This window comes from Triticum aestivum, chromosome 5D (assembly GCF_018294505.1).
Source record: "Triticum aestivum cultivar Chinese Spring chromosome 5D, IWGSC CS RefSeq v2.1, whole genome shotgun sequence".
NCBI classification, from domain to species: domain Eukaryota; kingdom Viridiplantae; phylum Streptophyta; class Magnoliopsida; order Poales; family Poaceae; genus Triticum; species Triticum aestivum.
Genome location: NC_057808.1, coordinates 513927667 through 513933666, shown reverse-complemented (window position 1 = coordinate 513933666; position 6000 = coordinate 513927667).

Below are 6000 nucleotides of genomic sequence, written 5' to 3'. Positions count from 1 at the left end.
ACCAATGTTGCAGCCCCAACGCAATAAGAAATTCCTCAGGCTGAGGCATCTGCTCAGCCTACAGAAGAACATGCCAGCACCGCTGATGAAAATCAGGCTGCTGATGAAACTGCTAGTGTCAGTGCTGATGACTGCATTCCAGCCGTTGATGACTCTGCCAGGGCAACCACTAGTGTTGCGCCTGAAGAAATAGTCAGGCCAGCTGAAGCTTCAACCATTGTGCCTGAAGAAAGTGAAAATGCCAGGGCAACTGCATCAGTTGTGTCTGAAGAAACTGAACCAATTTCCTCTGCTCCTCCTGCACCTACACCAAGTACAATTCTTCCTTCTGCATCAGATGTGAAGAAGACCAAGGCTGCAGAGCGTGCAACTGTGAAGAAAAGGAAAGCATCAACTTCATCAGAATCTTCAGCTCCGAAGAAGATGAAGAAATTGACAAGCTCTTTTGAGAATCCGATTGATGTTGTTCCCGTCTCAGGCATGCCATCAAAGTAACTCATTCCTTTTGATGAAGAATATGTGATCCCAAGCGGATTAGATAAAGAGATTCCTTCTGCTACTTCTTCAGAGCAGTTGGATGAAGAAATTGAAGCGGATGCAATCCCTTCAACTCCAATTGTCTCATCGCCCATGCCTCAGTTCACAGTTGAAGAGGCCGGCGTTGAAGAAATGAGTGATGAAGATGAGGATGTGGACATTGGGTGCACAACGCATGTGATGAACGATGACTTTTGGGGAAGTCAGCACCCCAATTCTCCTCTGTTCACACCTGTGCAACAAATTCCTCAATCCCCAGTGTGAACTGAAGTTCAAATGGGGTCTGAAGAACCTCACCCCACTCCGACTATTCATGACGAGATTCCAGCCACTAGTGCTGATGAAATTGCTGCTGAAGAATTGAAGACCCAGGCTGCCACTGAAGAAGAAACTGAAATTCCTCAACCTGTGGATCCTGAGATTGCGATTCCTGAGGTTGTGATGCAATTGACTGATACTCCTCAGCCCAAACCAAAGGATCCCTTCCCGAAGAAGCAAAAATTCAAGGCTGATGACTTCTTCGGCGAGCATGTGTTCTTCACCGAGTATAACCCATATGACTCTGCTCGTCTTAGAAGGAAGCGTTTCTGGACTGCCAGCCAAGCCAACTTCTATTCTTCACTGCTATTCAACAAAGACAAAGTCTTCGACCATGAGCATATTCCTCACGTGGACATGGAATCACTGCCTTGCTTCACACCAGTCCTCAGTGTTCTTCATGACGCAGGACTGCTCAACTTTTGCACTGACATTGCTGATTGGAATGAAGAGCTAATTCTTCAGTTCTATGCAACGCTGCACATCACAGGAGATGCTACTGATGTGAACTCTTGGGTATTGGACTGGATGACAGAGAATACTCACTTCAAAGCACCGGCCTCTGAATTGCTTCATGCCCTGCCTGTCAATCCTCCCCTTGAAGGAGCTCATTGCCTGTACCATGAACCTGAACTTACCGCTCACTACATGCAAGTGTTGATGAAGCCACTGAAGCCCGTTCAAGACCCAAGGACCAAATTCCTCGTGAAGGAATTGCTCTATGTGCCTCAGACTGTCTATCGCATTCTGACGAAGACAATGAGTCCAATAAAAGGCCACGACTCGAATGATGAATAAGTCGTTGGCATCATGAAGAATCTGCTTTTCAATATCATGCATGGCATCCCTGTCAACTACCATGATTTCTTCATGAGGACTCTTGCAAATGTTGCACTCTCTCCGTTTGAGTTGAAGCCTTACACTTCTTGGATTATGAGATTCCTCGGAACAAGGTCTTCACACAACTATAAGGCTGACTTTCAAAATCATCTCAACTACTTGCCCCCCATTGAAGTCCTCAAACGGACATTTTCCTCAGCTGATGAAAAGGGCAAGGCCACTGCTGTTCTTGATGAAGGCATTCGTCCATTGGATGGTCAGTTCCACAAAGCTGCATCTTACTCCACCAACGATGACTCTGCCACTCATGACTCTGCCGCAAATGCTTCAAAGCAAAATCCTCAAGGCACAGCTCCAAGGGCGATGACTAATCGTGAGCTTCTCCTCAGTCTTCACCAGAAGGTCGATCACAACCACAAATGGGTTAAGCATTAGTTTGGTTCTATTCTTCACAACATGACTGCTACACACAATGCAGTGAGGAAAAACCATTACTACCTCCATGAAGTCTTCGGTCGCACCTGGGCTATTCTGTCACATCTGTATGGTGAAGAAGATCTGAAGCAAATGGGTCTCAAGCCGGACTTTGACTGGTCTCAACCACCAGCGAAGAAATTCAAGAAGGTCAAAGTTCCCTCCTTGGTGGCCTGCTCATATTCTTCATCGCGTGACACGGATGAGCATGAAGACTTGGACGCCACTGCGGCAGGCCCTACTACAAAAAACGACCCCAACAACGCTGGCGCTCCTTCATCATCATGATATTCTTCAGGGGCATTAGTCCTCATTTTTGATCCTTTTGGTCATTCGATGACAAAGGGGGAGAAATTTGAGTTAGTCTTCAAGTGGGTCTACTTATATGGGCATTTTTTTTCTAAGTTACAACTCTCGTTCTTTTGAAGACTTTGCTGCATCGAGTTGTAAACTTAAACCCGATGGTGGTCTGATACTTTTGCTGTGTTTTTTTCTGCATGCTTATTCCTCATATATGTTGATGCATGCATGCTGAATTACATCAGTCACCATATTTCATCATGCATTTCAAATTCTTCATGTTATATGTCAAATGCGTGTATGAATTACAAGATATAGGGGGAGATCTCCATGATTCCACTCTTCAAGTGTGCATTGCTTCAAAAGCAAATTCCTCACTATGCACATCTTCAGGGGGAGTTCTTCTATCTCTTGCAATCAAATTCCTCAATATCAGTATTTACACTTCATATGTTTATCCCCGTTGAAAACTTAACCTATATTGTCATCAATCACCAAAAAGGGGGAGATTGTAAGTGCATCTAGTGCCCCTTAGTGATTTTGGTGTATTGAAGACTTATATGTTAAGAGACTGATGCGTTTGTGAGTGTACACATGTCTATAAGTCTATGAGGAGTTTGATATTTACAGAGAAAGTCAACCCCTAAAAATGAAGTTCTTCGATTGAAGACTTCGGATTTCTGAAGACTTTGAAAGTGAAGAAATTGGTGTGACCTTCAAGACTTGGTATTCATTCGAGGAACATGAAGCGTGAAGACTTTTGTTTTCGTAGTTTCATTTATCTCTTTCTTGAGTCATAGGAAACACCGTACTGTTAAAGGGGGTCGAGGAAATACGAAGGAAAAAATTTCCAAGTGATGCTCAACTCAAAATCCTACACCTATCAATCCCTTTGAGTGAGGCCATTCGAAATCTCATACAGTTCAGTCAATTTCTTCAGTGACAGAGACAAAATTCTTCTGGTCTCTGAGGAATTTGTTCGGACTGAGGAGTTAGGAATTCGCAAGTGCGGATTGCCTACAAGTGAGGAACATGATAGCCCTGAGGAATCTGGGCCTCAAATATCCAACCGTTGTTGTGCTACGCGCCAGCTGTCCCAAAATATCTACCCACCTAACGGTCATATAATTGAAGGGCATTTATGTCTTATCATGTCGGGTTGCTCCCTAGGCTATAAATAGCCGCCCCCTACAACCACTAGCTGGTCGGCTGCTCCGAGAGAAACTGACACTTGTCATTTGAGAGCATCCCAGCCTCCGAGGACTTTGAGCGAAAATCATCAAGTGAGGAGAACACAAACCCAAAGTGATTGAGCATCACTGAAGAGATTGATCATGCGTGGATCCGACGCTTGTTACCTTTGAAGATGGTGCATCTTCCAGACGGTTAGGCGTCATGGTCTAGAGCATCCAAGAGGAAATTGTGGATCGCCGAGTGACCGAGTTTGTGAAGGTTTGGAAGTCACCTGAAGACTTACAATGAGTGATTGGGCGAGGTCTGTGTGACCTTAGCTCAAGGAGAATACGGTGAGGACTGTGTGTCCGGGACTGTGTATCCTCAGGTTTAAATACCTGGCCGCTCCAACCAGACGTACAACTTTCACAGCAGTTGGAACTGGTCTACCAAATCATTGTCTTCACCAAGCCTACTGGTTCTATTTCCTCAACTCTTCCATTTCCTCATTGCTGTGTTGTGTGCTTGTTCATAACTGTTTGAAGACTTTGACTGAAGACTTTCTCTATTTCCTCAGTTCAATTTCTTCAGTCTGTTTGTCTTCATCATGTGTTATCCTGTGCTTACGCTTACCGTACTCTGTGTTTGTTTTCATTTCATCATAATGTCCATGTTTATGTTATGTCATGTATGCATCTAAGTACTTATTCCGCTGCAAGTAGTTCTTCGCTTAGGAATTTCCTCATCCTGAAATTCCTCAGTGAGGAATTCACAAAAATCGTCTATTCACCCCCCCTCTAGTCGAGTTAACGCACTTTCATAATCTATGAAAACTGCAGAGCACATTGCTATATCTTGTTGATGTTATGAGCATCTGAGTAACATATAGAGCTTTCTATGCAAGGACGTGCCAAGTGCAGTATGAGCTTTCTATACAATGGCTGGGAGAACTCATATATTAGGTTGATTTACCAGAGGAGCCAATAATGTTTCAGCCATAGCGAAGTCGAGTAGGATCCCCCTCGCGGAGAGAGTGCGGAGATTCGAGGAGCTAGCGTGCATTGCTGACGAGTTCTTCAGGTACATCCAGTTCCAGTTTGGAGGAGTTTGGTCATGGTATCCTCCTATAAAGTTCCTATGGAGCCCCTGCTTGCAGGCAAGGATGCCTCCTCTTGCTTCATCCATTCGCTGGTGGCATCGCCTGTGATCACATCTTTATTAAAACTCAAACCGGGTTACATCGTTCGCAAGCACACTGATAGCAAAATTAGGATGCTCGTCTAAACGAAGTAAAAGAAATCTTATTAGAAAAACTATGATTCGCTGGCAAATGAGCGGCTTTGTTAGCAGTTTGTGAACAATGCTTAAACATGACCTTTCCAATCATGGACACCGTATCCACACACTCAACAAATATTGCTGAGGCTGCATCCCACCATTGTGTTTGCCATGTGCATAATTCAATTACTCGTGAAGAATCTGATTCTGCTTCAAGATGATTAAAACCGAGGGAATTTGCAAATTCCAATCCATCCCTCGTTGCCTATACTCGAACTCTAATGACGTTGTACTATTGTGCAGATTCGCTGATAGGCCGCCGAAACTCTAGAAAAAACAATTGAATATGAGGGACTTGGCCCAGCCCAGTAAGAGGCTTTCTTCCTTTGCCCTAGTGAGAAGCTTCAGTCCAAATACCGTCGTCACTTGCAATACGAGTCTCTCCCAAGTAGCGGCGAATCCCCATCCTCCGAAGTGTGGCGGCGAGACCCTTCTCCGGCACTTACCGCTGCTTCCGGCAACGTCCAGCTGTATCACCAGCTTGCCGCCTGGCCGACCACGCTCGGCCACGACGGCCGTCCGCCGATTACGCGGTGAGCTATCGTGCCTTTTCCTCTTATCGGTGCTTATGCCGAATGTTATCCTCATGTGCCGTTTCTGACCTGAGCTCGTGCAGATGCAACCTGACTCTAACCGCGGCCCGTTCCTCCACCTAAGTTAGTGAGTCTGCATTTCCCCTCATCCTGTCGATTTCGTGCCACGAGAGCAAATCGTGGGTTGGAACATATACCTGATCTGACGGTTAACATTTGACAAAGCATAGGCTTTCATACACCCCCTTATCTAGCCATTCATTTCTGCATCAAGATTTGTGCGAGTACTTTTGTCTTTTTTGTTTCTTCCAAATAAAACAACATATAAACTTCAATCTTTTGGAGGACAACAAAACATTCTAACTAGAATATTGGAAAAAACTTTCAGATTTTTTCGTGAAACATATATACTAAAACTAATACTTTTTATCTAAAAAAATCTCATTTTGTGCTTCAAAACTTTCCTCAATCCTCATTTACAAATTCT